The 14,225-nt window shown below is 39.6% G+C and overlaps 1 long non-coding RNA gene across 1 annotated transcript in view; it reads left to right on the forward strand.

Moving 5' to 3' along the window:
- Positions 1 to 9,587: 9,587 nt before the first annotated feature.
- LOC309870019 overlaps positions 9,588 to 14,225 on the forward strand; it is a 57,639-nt gene continuing 53,001 nt past the window's right edge. The window contains exon 1 of the long non-coding RNA XR_014314428.1: positions 9,588 to 9,720. This is a non-coding gene — a long non-coding RNA (uncharacterized lncRNA). The remainder of the gene's footprint in view (positions 9,721 to 14,225) is intronic.

Below are 14,225 nucleotides of genomic sequence, written 5' to 3' on the forward strand. Positions count from 1 at the left end.
CAGAGTCTTGCAGGAATCTAACCCTGTATTTCCCCTAGAAGCAATGGGTCAGTATTCACTAGTTCAGTGCTTGTGGCAAGTTTATAGAACATAACTACAAGGAATAATGAGACTCAACTGTATATTTTTTATTAATACTTAAAAGGAGTCACTTATTATTACTATTATTATCACATTAAGATTGGAGAAGAAAATTTTGAAATTTGTACAATCTTTTTAAAAGAAAGAATAGAAATAAAACCTTTTATGAGTTCAAAGAATTGTTTACAACTAATTAATCTTACTGAAATTTATTTTCTATAGCTCTTTACAAATAATGTTAAATTTTAAGGCAAGGAGACAAAGAAAGGCCACCTCCTAATCAGCCTCTGCATTAGTGGAGAACAAGGCTATTCTACTTACATTCTACTTACCACAGAACTTTGTGAAACATTCATAATTCATAGAAGAGGCCATCTAAAAGCATTTCTAAGAATTGACACAAAATCCTGTCAGCTCCTGCAGTGATGAGAAAGTACAGTCTTGTGAATATGATTAAGGTGCACTGGAATCTAAGAAAACCATCAATAGCCACTCCAGCTCTCTTCACGCTCTTGGAATGTAGTCTCTAGAAGAAAGTCAGTTCTGACAGATGATTTCATGGCATTTTACTCCGTGTGGGATGTATTTTAGAAGCAGTGTATCAAAACCTTGACCTTTGCTTTATTTTTTCTTTATTGTTGATTTAGAAGATTAGAAGCACTCCAAAACCTTTTTCTAAATGTCTTCTCATATATGCAGCAAAAAGAACTCAGAAAGGACTTGACATACATTATAGAAGCATAAATCAGCTAAGGGGAGGATATTTGCAAATTGCTTTCTCCTTTGTAATTTCATCTCATTAGGAAAGAAGGGGCAGGTGGGTGTGCTAGCATTTACAGATCAGGAATTGCATTTACTTTCTAGAGCAGTGAGGATCTTGTAGTATGAAGCCTCCTTCCGAGAAAACCATGTAGGTTTTAGTATGCATAAAAATCCTTCTCTGCTGGATTTTTGCAGTTTACAGAAAATGCATAAACCAAAATTAGAAACTGCTTAGCTTTTAAATTTTATTGGCTTCTTAGAATTGGTATAAAAAAATTGAGGGATCCCACAATAAAATTTTTATTTCCTTGATGGAGTAAGATGAACATGTGAAATAAATTTGTGTAATACACTTATTTAATCACTAACAACCAATGTATTTAATAGCTCAAGGATGAAGGCATGTGGTCTAGGAGTTCCAAGGACTAATGAGTAATACTTGTGGTAATATTTGCATAATCATATTGTTAATAAACTTTTCTTTCTTAATACACGCCTCCTGTGTTTCAACTCTGAAGTCTTCTGATAATGCAGGGGGTAAGCATAATGATTTCAGGATATGTAATAATTACAATGATAATGAGTATTTGCAGTCATTTTATATGTCATGTTATTTCATCTTTATAACAGCCCTGTGGAGGTATCAGTAAACAAGTATTTATTCAATGCTTCTTTTGAACTCTTAAATAAAATTTTTATTGTGGTAAAACATACATAACATAAAACTTACCATGTTAGCCATTTTAAGTGTATATCTCAGTAGCTTCAAGCATATTCACAATATTTGCAAGCATCACCCCTATCCAGTTCCAGAATGTTTTCATCTTTCTGTTGAGGAGGAAGAATTTTCTCTGCCCTTGAAGATCCTTCTGGCTGGGCTAAGAATCAAATTGACATGAGATAGATTAACATGAGAGAATAAAATTTAATTTCATATATACAGGGCATCTACACAGACACCAAATTCCAAATATAGGCAAAATAAGGTATATATGTTATCCTGAACCAAGGAGAAAGTGGTGGGGTCTGGGACTTGAAAGGGGAATGCAATTCACAGGAAGATGAAAAAAAGCAAAAGTTCTGTAAACGAATGTTTGCTGGGGCACTCAGAAACAATGGAACATAGAGGACTTTGATCATATAAGCCTTGGTATGTTCCTCTCTGTCTGCTATATCTAGTTCATAATATAATGTAGTTATCTACGGTGATAGCTCTCTTCCTGCAGTATGTTTTCTATCTAACTCTTTTAGGCAGTTGAGAGGGAGGTAAAGAATTTTTCCTGAATCTTCCGGGTTTTGATTGCTTTTAACTCAAAATAGTCTTCATGCCAAAGAGGCCCATCTTGCAGAGTCCTGTCCTTGGCCCCTGCAATTCCATCTTGGAATAGAAACTCTGTAGCCACTAATACTAACTCCCTTTTTCCCCCTCCCCCAGGCCCCAGGAAGCTCTATGTACTTTCTGCCTCTGTGAATTTGCTTGCTTTAGGTACCTCATGTAAGTGGAATCATAGACTATGCATTCTTTTGTGATTGGCTTATTTCACTTAGCATAAGTGAAATAAATAGAATAAATTTAGGGTTCACCCAATGGTGTAGCATGTACTTGAATTGTATTCTTTTTCAAAGCTGGATAAATAATTAATTTTTCAAGACCTGCTAATTGGTCAGACATTGTGCTAGACCTGAGGTTCTTATTGGGAAATGCATGCATTTGCTTCTCCCCAGTAGTGTCCACACTCCAGAAGGGCTGTCATTTTTGTCTTACCTCCTGGCTCCGGGGTCCATCACACTGTTTTACCCTTTTTCAAGCCCAAACTCCAAACTTGGAACTCAATGGGAGAGGACCTTTTTTTTTTTTTTTTAAACTAATCTTTACACCCAACGTGAGGCCTGAACCCACAACCCCAAGATCAAGAGTTGTATGCTCTATCAACTGAGCTAGCCAGGCACCCCCAAACTTGGAACTCAAATTACTACTCGGTAATGTAAACACGCAATTATTAGTAATCTATGCTAACCACTAAAAATTAGCCCACTCAACAATGCTTTAAACCAGTGCTTCTGAGGGGATGTTTAATGGTATGCCAAAGTGCCATGGTGCTGCATACAAGGGACAGCCACTTTTAATTTATACTCAGGTCAGGTCATGACTTCTTTTGTCCAATGAAATAAATCAAACTTCTCTTCTTTCCTAGAATGAGAAAAAGCACTAAAGCAAACCAAAAATCTTATCCCCATGATTAACAAAGCAGGCAATTGACATTTCTTGGAACATACTGAAAGGAGAAATCTCCATGGAATCCAAATATAGATGAAATATTTGAACAAATTCATAAAAGACATTAAAGCCTGAGGACTAGGTAAAGGATACAACCATCCTAATACAAAATATCAGTATAATTGGGATAATAAAAAGATAAAAAAAAAAATCCCAGTAACACCAGAAGAGGATTCTCTTGACCTTATTAGCCAAGTTTTCAAACAAGTTCCCAGTATGTAGGAGCTAGAATTTTATTTCAGAACATGACTATGATATTTTCAGCCTGTCATGCTAGTTTGTATTAAGAGCATGGTAAATATATTTTAATTCCATAGCATCGACTCAGTAATTCTCTACACATGTTTTGTTGTATGTAATAACAAAACATGTACACATGTTTTGTTGTATTCAGAAAGCCCCAAGTTAATGGATTCCTCTTGGTCAGTGGGTGGTTCTCAAACTTGAGCGTGTATCAGAATGAGCTGGAAGGCTTGTGAGAACTAGATTGCTGGCCCTATCTCCAGGTTCTGATTCGCTGGATCTGGTGTGGAGTCCGAGATTTGCACTCCTGTCAAGTTCCCAGGTGATGCTAATGCTCCTTGTCTGGGGACCACATTTTAAGAACTCCTAGGGATGTTTATGGATTCCAGGATCAAATGATTTAAAGTTTAGTTGAAATTCTGACATTTATTTTTCAGAACTGCTCCTCTTTTCTGTCCTCATTGTTTCCATTGAGATTCAAGCCACCAACAGTCTCTGCTCAGCTGCAAATCCCTTCAAATTAATACCACACTTCTTATCTTGCTTCCCTCCAATTTTTCCTTTACAAAGCAGCTATGGCTAATATGGTTTTTAAAAACCTAAATCAGATTATCCTACTCTTTTGCTTAAAGCTCACCAAACATTTTTCATAGCACTGACTCCATACCACCATGGCTATCCAGGGCTGGTGTGAAGTCGTCCATACTTCACGACTTTTTTGTCCATTTTTTGTCCATTTTTGTCCCTACTTTTGACCTTCTCCTTCTCATTTGCTAGGCTCTACACACACTAACATCTTTTCAGCTTCTTCAAACACACCAAAATTTCCTCACTCTGGGTTTATAACCCACCATGCCCTTTCCTGTCATAACCTTTCCCACCTATTCTTTGCTGGCTAATTTTTTCACTTCTACTGGGTATCAAAACTTAAATGTCATCTTCTCAGAGACACCTTTTGTCATCATCCACACTTAAAGTAGGTCCCTCCTTTTATCCTGTTTCTCATTACACTCTTCCTAGCCCTATCCCAATCTGTGATTACCTACTTACTTGTAATTGCCAACTGGTTACTTGTTTGCCATGAATCCGTTCTAAACTGCTTGAGAATGGGACCGCATAGAACAGTGCCTGAGAGATACCAGGTGTTCACTTGGTTGGATCACAGAGGGGACAGGAGCAGGCAAACTATATTGAGTGTGATGTTTCTTTTCAGGATTCACCTACAGCTTTCAGAGTAAGGAGCCTGTCACTTGGAGCCTTTGCTACTTCAATTAATGTTACTTGATGCCTTTGCTCTGAGTCACAGCCAATCCATTTTTGATTGTTGAAATTTTAGTGGCCTGCTTCAGCACAGTTAGTGACTAATGCACAAAGTTTGGCATCAGTGCTCCTCTTATCCCCCTGTGCTATTCCAAAGAGTCTCCTGAGAGGGCTGCCCAAGAAGTTGAGGACATCAAAAGATGCTTTGATTGAATAATTAACCAGAGTGTGCCCAGATTAAGGGAAGAGATGATCTGTTGGCACTCGACATACAGTACATCACAGACCACATTTAGAGATTGCATTTAGCTTGGAGTACCATGCTTTTAAAAGGGGAAATTTGGGGTTGTTTGGTAGAGGGCAGCTAGAAAGTCCAGAATTTGGGAAGTTGGTAGCAGAAAGTGCAGTAAATGAACTGGGAGAAACCTACGGATGGAGAAGTTACAATTCTACAAAAGAAAGAAACTTGCTCTAATTTGTCCCAGGGGGAATGACAAACTTCAGACAAAAGTTACAGGGAAGCATATTTGGAGTCAAAAATAGAAAGAATCTCCCAACAAATGGAGCCATTAAAACATAGAATGGATTTATTGTTATTAATCTAATAAATCTGAGGGAGTGAGTTCCTCTCATTAGTGGAAGTGCTTGGACCGAAATACTGAGAAGGATAGAAGGAAGGAGGGAATTAATATTTACAGTGAACTAGTCACTTTACTATATAATTATATAGAGGAAACCCTATCTTCTTGGTAGGAGACTCTTCCAAACCCCTACTATCTTTATGGGTGAGAGAATTTTTTGAGAAGCCTTTGCGTGATGTTGTGACGCCGCCATGATGGAGGAAAAGTAGATAGTCATAGTTCAGCTAGTTAACAAACTTTCTCCCCCCGCCCCCACCCTGAATTCCATTTAAAAACTGAGGAGAGATAATGGAGAAGCATGGGAGAAATTTTTAGGGTGATTTTTTGGAGGGAAGAAAAAAAATGTGAGGTGAGGTGGCTGCCAGGGGAAAGAAACGTTCAGAGAAAAAGCAAATATGCTTATTGGGGAATTTGATGACATTTATACTGTAGGGTGTCCAGTACAAGATCTTTTTTCTCCATGTTCCTACATCATTGTTAAAATACACATTTCTTTATTAATGAGCTGTGGCTTTGTCTTTGTTTTTTGGAAACCAATAAATGCTGAATGTGGACCTAAAATTGGTTCAGAGCAACTATGTTGGACCATGGGACTATATACCACATCTGTGTTACACATCTCAATTAACCCTCACAGCAACAGGATGCACAGGCCTCTAAGTGACCTCATTTGAGGAAAATGAGGAAAATAAGGCAATGGGAATATAAGTCACTTTTTCTAGGTCACTAGATGATTTGTCTGATTTCTACTCTACCAGAGGCAATTTGAAGGGAATTCCTTCTTTAGATGTAATGTTAGACAAGATTACTTCCAATATCGTTTTCATCTCTTAAAATTTCATGAGGCAGGAAAGAGCATAATGAGAGTCACCTCATCTCCCTGACAGTGCTAGAACATTGTAATAAATTTTATTGGAGATGGAAAAATGAAGAAAACAAAGCCATTATCCTAAAAAAACTAATAATATAAGTAATTTTCCAATTGATTTGACCATCTGGTCCAACTTCTCGGTTCTCTGGGGATGTCTCTGGTCTCCTTCTTCTCTCTTCCCATACTGGGTCTTTAGTATCATTACACAACATCTGCCCCCCTAGAGGATTTAAAGTCTTTAAACAGTGTACGTTTTTTTCCTCATGAAAATATTTGGGCTTCCAATATAATCAGTGTCGCTGGTTTTTAGCAGTACTATACTCCTTGAAGAATTGGCATATATACTTATAAAACTCATTGTTGGAAGAAATTTATTCATTTTTACAGTAAGCAGTTACAATGATTATAGCTATGCTTTAGAACAAAGCCCATGCATTCCCCTCCCATGGGACCTCACTGATATCATGACCTGGATTGTAGTTTAAATTTTAGATGTCTTGTACAGTCCTGTTTTCCTTGATCTGAAACCAGCAGAGCATGTCCTCCAATCATATAAATATATTGGTTGGTGTGGCAGAGCCCCTGTTTTTAATCTCAGAAATAGTTGCTTGTGGTCAATATATTTGGGAGGATGAGGAATAAGGGATTCATTCTTTTTTTTTTTTTTTTAAGATTTATTTATTTATTTGAGAGAGAATAGGGATGGGGCAGAAGGAGAGAGAATCTCAAGCAGATTCCACACTGAGTGCAGAGACCAATGCAGGGCTTGACACAGGGCTCGATCTCACGACCCTGAGATCATGACATGAGCTGAAACCAAGAGTGAGTGGTTCAACCAACTGAGCCACCCAGGGCCTGGGAATTCAGTCTTAATGTTTCGCTTGCTTTGGGATTTTCTTGCCTTCAGAGCCATGAAAAGCTTTCATGGATGCCAAAACCAATGACAAATCAGTTTATGTCTTCCTAACCCCATGTTCACTGAAGCCCCATACAGCAGTGAGTTCAGGAGCAGTTACCATCCCTTCCTGAGGATCTCCTGCTTCACCCAAGGTTCTATGGTGGAAGTTCAGCTTATTTATTTATTTATTTTTATATGAAGAATTGGTTAGAGCTCCAAAGAGTATCAAAGGGACAGTTTTACTTCACGCTTGGTCCATCGAAGGAGAGGACCTACTGTTTAAGTCTTTTAAAAAAATTATTTTTATTAACATATAATGTATTATTTGCCCCAGGGGTACAGGTCTGTGAATCATCAGGCTTCCCCATTTCACAGCAATCACCATAGCACATACCCTCCCCAATCCATATGTTTAAGGCTTTTGAAAGAAGAATGTGCAGGCGAATGTTCACTTGTCTCAATCGCCACCTTCTATACTCTTAGTTATCTTTTTACATGGTCTGTGCTATACCTGACAGTAAGAGAAAAATCTGTTTCCCTACCTTGCCCTCCAGCCATGGCTGTTTGCCTCTGCTAATCCAAATTTTAGGCACTTATTTTTAGAAAATGAAGACAAAATTGTGAATAGAAAAGTAGGCAAATGGTTGAAAAAGAAAACAGTTCACAACTAATTATTGAAGCCTTGGAGACCCAGCATATCTTTGGATCTTTACGGGCAATTTTCCACAAATGCTTAAAGGGAAATGCTTCCTGATTTCCAAATAATCACATTCTTAGGTACCAGGTGGTTATGAGTGAAGGGGCGGAGGGCACTATTTCACCTGGCTTTTCCTAACCACCTGGAACACTGCATGTCTCAGCAACTCTCAGTGGTTATGTGGACCTGAGGCTGAAGTTTCCTTGGCTTCAGGGGGAGGCATTCCAATTCCATCCTGGTCTTTTCATTGGTCAGGCAAGAGGAAAATTCTCTTTGGCTTATTTGCAAGGCGATGTTCCTCATCGGTTTGAATATTAGCTTCTGTTAGAGACAAGATAATGGTCTCTCATTTGAAGAAAGACTGTTCTTCCTCTTAAAGTAACTCTTATCTTACTACTTCTTAATTGTAAGTCCCAGTATTATTGTGTTCTTCTCTGGGCCTGGCTTAAATTATAAGAGCTTGTGTTAGCTATAAGTGACTCTTCCAATGCTTCACAGATGGGAAACATCAACTATTGGCTTCCAATTTCCCTCATGGAAGAAAAATGTTCCAGTTTTTCTTGCCATATTGGTGCCCCTGGCTCATAGAACAAGCATGTGGTGGTAAAGACCATGTTTACAAAGGTCCTCTGCCTGGTCTATGCACCTTATGGACACACTGGTAACATGCATCAGTGCACACATCCTTGTGTTGCCACCAACATGGTCTGGATCAAGAATCCCAGGAATGGCTTCTGGGCTTCAAGAATGGAAGGCTTTGCTGTATTTTGAATGCAGGGGCATTCATGCTGGCCAGGTGAAGTCTGTAAACACCTAATGGAGGAAATGACAAACGTTAAAATATTTTAAAAGTAGTATTTTTGTTGAACCATGATAAGCCTGGAGCTGATACACTTCAAGAGAGCACCCAGAACTTATTCCATGCCAAACTTCTCTGGAGCATGAGCGATGGTGAGAAAGACTGTTAGGTCAGCAAGAGCATCAAATGGACTGAATAAACCCTTAATTCTCTCTCTCCATGGGGGTTCTGTTTTGAGTCTGCTCTAGTTGAATTATTACTCGGTGTTTCTCTGAATTGTAACTGAACGTGTCTTTTCATGTTAACTCTGCCCTATCTTCTTTATGCTTTCCCTAGCTTCTCTGTATTATTGAAGGGAGAGGGAAAACTAGTGTACTTCTCAGTCTCTATCTATAGGAAGGAGGTGGGGATGAATGGAATTCTGAGGAGAGTCCAGGGCAATAAAACTGAAAAGAGCAATTGGGTCCCAAAGCAGATGCTTCTAGTTTCTAGCAGGCGTCTGGTGAGATAATCTCTCTGTTCCATGCCTCTCTGCTCTTCTATAAGTGTCAAATACTTAGTGTAGTCCCTTATCTTCTGTAGAGCAGTAGATTGCTTAATATATGTAAATATAATACCTCCATAATTTTTTGGACAACAATGAAAAATATTGAAAACAAACCAAAAGAGTTTTTCTTTAAAGAGAAACATAAACAATAAAAGCAAAAAGACAATTTGAGCTTGTGTTCTTGATATTTACTACTGTACACAATGTTACGAAAAGTGAAGATATGGCCGGATTTTAATAAAAGCGGAGTCCTGTGTTCTTGTTACAATAGCTTTCTCAAGAAGGTACATTATAAGTTGTACATACTGTCCTGGGTGGAACAGTGCCTTCCGCCCCTTCATTCATACCCACCTGGGACGTGAGAATGTGATTATTTGGAAATCAGTGTTTGTAGATATAATCAAGTTAAATGAGGTCATAGTAAATTGGAGTGGACTTTAATCCAATGAATGGTGATCTTAGAAGAGGCATATTTGGACACAGATACAAAGAGAATGCTATGTGAAGACAAGAGGCAGAGGCTGGAGTGATGTGTCTCTAAGCCAAGGAAAGCCAAAGATGCTGGCAACATCAGAAGTTAGAGCCTTCAGAGGAAGCAGGAAGTTGCAGACATCTTGATTTCTGACTTCTGGTCTCCAGAACTGTAAGCAAATACCCTTTTGTTCTTATAAGCCGCATAGTCTGTGGTAATCTATCGTGGCAGCCCCAAGAAAGTAATACAAAGATGAAGAAACTCTGGTTCCGAAAGTCCTGCTAAAAGTCCTGGTACAGAGGCCATGGCGAGTGGGTTACCCACCTGGCCTCTTGCCTGGGCAAGGGGAGCTACACATCAGACCACGTGAGGTCATGAGAAAGGACTGTAATCATAATCGCTGTACTTGGTTTGTCCATCTGGACAGATCCATAGGATTCCGGACAGATTAAAGGTGAAAAGTGTAGGGATGGTCGTGAACTGCAGCAGGCAAAATTTATGCACCTATTTATTTTTATTTTCACTTTATCCCCAAAAGATTTAGAATTCCTTTCAAAGATGCAAACAATAGAGCAAGACAAAGTACATTAAAAAATAGAAGGATGAAACAGAGGGAAGGAAAACAATAGTAGGAAGCAGCAGCAATAAACTTAGATGACATTGTGCTGAGAAGACCGACCTTCTTGATATGAACAAGAAATTTCAGGATGAGATAATGCCAAATTTGATTTTTGTCTAATTTGTGTAAATTCAATGAAAGTTTCAGGCTGTTGCTTCACATAGAAATGAGTTCTAATTATCCTTCTGATTTTCATATCTGTTTCAATAAGTCAGTGTTGCTACTGCAGTTGATCAACCTGAAAGCAGCGAAAGAAATTTCATCTTTTCTGTGTCCTCTGCATCCTTTTAAACATGCTTCTAAAATGTTTTAAAACCATTGTCTTTGGAGCATTTGTTTGCATGGGGGAATGGCGAGGATCCAGAATATTCTAGCACCCAGCCCTCTGTGCTTTCTCAACCGAGGCGTGGAGACTGACTATCAAAGAGGCAATGCCAGGCTAATGTAGTCTGGGGGTTATTGTTTCATCTGATATGGGGCCTTTTCTGGGTGTATTGGTCATCTCTTGTCGTATATGAAAAGTTTATCTTGCTCTGTCTAAGGAAATAACATTATGAATAAATACCGGACATACCCCATAGGAGGCTTAACTCGAGAATAATCTGGTATCGCTCCACATGAGGCATCACCTGCTGAAGAGACCCCAAACCATCATTTGGGGATTAACACTATGTAAATCACCTTGGGTTAAGCTGCACTGTGAAGACAGAAACTTCTAATCATATTTCAAATACCAAATATACAAGTGTGTGTGTGTGTGTGTGTGTGTGTGTGTGTTTGTGTGTGTGTGTGTTTTCCCCACCCCTAGGGAATCCTAAGCCCATGACTCTATAGGTTCTTGGAAGAAAATGAACTCAGTCTGAGGAATATCTGAGAAACGAAGGTCAAGGAGAATGTTCTGTTCCTGGCTAAGTGCTTGTTGCTTTTATGATTGTACCCTGACAGTCAAGAACAATACAGTAAACACATTCCTGATTCCTTTTTTCATTTTTTTTTTTTTTTTTAAAGGAACTCTCCTAGGTTTCAGAACAGCTTTCTCTACTAGGAAATGTACCCCCTTAAGGTTATTTACTCTGGGGCGCCTGGGTGGCTCAGTGGGTTAATCCTCTGCCTTCGGCTCAGGTTATGATCTCAGAGTCATGGGATCGAGTCCCATATCAGGCTCTCTGCTCAGCAGGGATCCTGCTTCATCCTCTCTCTCTCTCTCTCTGCCTGCCTCTCTGCCTACTTGGGATCTCTGTCTGTCAGATAAATAAATACAATCTTTAAAATAAAAAAAGGTTCTTTAGTCTGTTTATTGTTGAATGTTAATTAAACAACAGGCTGGGCTTTTCACAGTCAGAGTGACTACTCTTCATGAAAAATGAAGTAGGGTGTGCTGGTGAGGAGGCTCGGGAATGGAGACTCCCGGGCGGTGCGGCCTGACCGGGGTGTCGCGCGCGGGTCGGGCAGTTCCTGTAGATGGCAGTGTCGCCCCGCCGCAGCGCTCGGCGGGCTGCAGCGGCGCTGCGGGCGAGGCACGCGGAGAATAAAGGCTGCGGGGAGAGCGGGCGGGCCCTCCAGCCAGCAATTTAACTAAGTTGCTGGTTCGCTACTCCGTTTCATAGCCGCCCTCTAAATGAATCTTTTCTGAACTCAGCAGAAGTACAAACTGTTCCTTTATACACCCCAAATTGTCCTTTTGGTGAAGTGGGTTTTTATTTTTTATGCTTTCCTTTTTTTTTTTTTTTTTTTTGGAATTTCGGAGTTATTTGAGGGGGAGCTCCGACTTCAACATTCCTCTTCTTCAACTGTAAAAGCAATTAGTTTAGCTGCTGAATACTCTTCAAGAGAGAATGAAAATCTCCTAAATGGAGATCATCATAAACTGAATTTATCACACAAGTCGGCATAGCACAATCCAAAATAAAGTTCTTTCTGCATAAACCTTATGACCACATTTCCATAATTCTTTTTCTCATGTTCTGATTGTTTTCCTTCCTTCCTTTTCTCTTAAACCTTTTATTAAAAATTGTCCTCCACTGCATCCCGAGGACCTGAATGACTAGAATTCGAAAAGCAATCTGGCAGTCACAGATTTAGGGAATTTATAGTGAAATGAAGTATGATGTCGATTATAGTTTTAATTGTTTTGACCTTTAAAGCTGGCTCAGGGTTATATTCCGCTGTGGAGTAAAGATAGTTCTGAAAGAATGTGTGGCATTGGGCTAGTCTTTTCAAGCTGACTTTTCCTCATCTACTACACCAAACAGTCTTCATTCTTCCAGCAAGTCACTGCATTTGCAGTGTTAATTTCACATATTTGTGATATATTTGTTATACCAACAGTTACGTTCCAGTAAAATTGGAGTATCTGTTGTAACTGTGGCTAGGATTTTCTTCCTGTAACTGACCATAAATCCATAAAATGTATGTATATCAAGGAATAACAAGGTTAACACTGATCAACCCATGCAAGTCCCCCGCTCCAACACTTCCATATTTTTGTGCCTTTATTCATTCCCCTCAAGCTCCCAGAGCTTCTCTAGCCCCCTTCCTTTTAGTCCTGGGAAGTGAGAGGAATAGAGGTCACCTCATTTGAAATCGATCCTCACCTCCTCCCAGGGTGAGCTGCCTCTTCCTGGCACTGGGACATGGAGAGTGACCTCCCACCCCCTGCAAAACCAACACACAGAACAGGAGGCAAGAACTGCCTCCCTCCCCCCACCTGACAGCGGACTGTGCAGGACATAGAGATCCCACTTGAATGGTCAGGACCCCACCTTCTCCTGCTCCAGCCCCTTCCCAGCCCGCAGCATCTCCATCATGATTTTACCCTCTAGTCTATCCCACAGAATTAGTTTTGAGTCACCATACAGTTTGTTTGTTTGTTTGTTTTTGCTTTGTTGCTGTTTTGGTGTTTGTTTCGCTGTGGGAGAAAACCTACTTCTTGGAGTTTCATTTGTTTAATGGTCTGGGCTTATTTTCGGGGGGAAAAAAAAGCAAACAAACAAAAAGAAAAACGAAATGGCAAATTTCGATATGAATGATGCATAGGAATTTGTTGTTGTTATACTTGGTGTGGAAGTTTTGTAGGCAGGATTCTATGTGATAGGCAATCAATACACTTTGTCAAGTAAATGAAAGCCTCAATGGAAGTGAAAAGGAGGAATAAACCAAAGGAAGAAGAGACATTGACTAGCTATTGAAAAGCCCAGGAAAACATCAGAAAGATTTAAGAGAAATGGGAATTCAGAGATCAGGAGGCCACAGGAGGTAGAAAGTAGGTAACCAGCCGTGCTGCACTTATGCTCTTCGGTCCAGGAATCTTCGGTCCAGGAATAGGGCTAAAGAGGAGACTCAAGAACGTGGAAGGCGGATGGAAGGGCATGTCAATATGCATTAAAGGAGATTAACTAAGGCCTGATGGTGCCACATTGAGTGGTAAAAGAAAGATGAGGGAATCTGGAGCTTGTGGAAGACCATCAAAGGATGTAATTACACAGCTGACAAATGAGGCCTAGAGGAGAGATGGTTAAGGGATGTAAGCATGGGGAATAGTCTGTAACTCATCAATTAGGTATCTTAGCAGATCTGTTTTGGTAAATGCTTCCTTTTCAAGACTTCAGATGAAGTTGTATTTGTGTGGAGTTAAAGTCTCTAAGAGGGAATAGCGCATTCTTCACTCCACAATAAAGAAAAAAGAAAAGAAGAAACAATCAGTCCTCATTTGCTTTGGTCAGCTAAGGGAAATGATACGTTCTGTGAGCCAAAGGCCTGATTAAATTGGCACCAGTCTAGTATTATGGATCAAGAAGAAGTTAAGTAGAAATTGTCAAGGTCTCTCCCAAACAATGATGCAAGATTGAATTAGTTGTCTGTATTGGACAGTTGTTGGTGGTGAAAACATGACCCAAACATGACCCCAGTAGAAAACAAGAGCCCTTCAACAGTAGTACAAGACAGCTGGATGTAGCTCATTTAATACTGCCCTTTAAAAGGGAAACATTTGATGTCAGGGCAGTTTAATATAGTTTTTGGTTTTTTTTTTTTAGATTCTCTTTAACATTTAAACTTG

The sequence above is a fragment of the Mustela nivalis genome, assembly GCF_964662115.1.
Source record: "Mustela nivalis genome assembly, chromosome: 7".
Classification (NCBI taxonomy): domain Eukaryota; kingdom Metazoa; phylum Chordata; class Mammalia; order Carnivora; family Mustelidae; genus Mustela; species Mustela nivalis.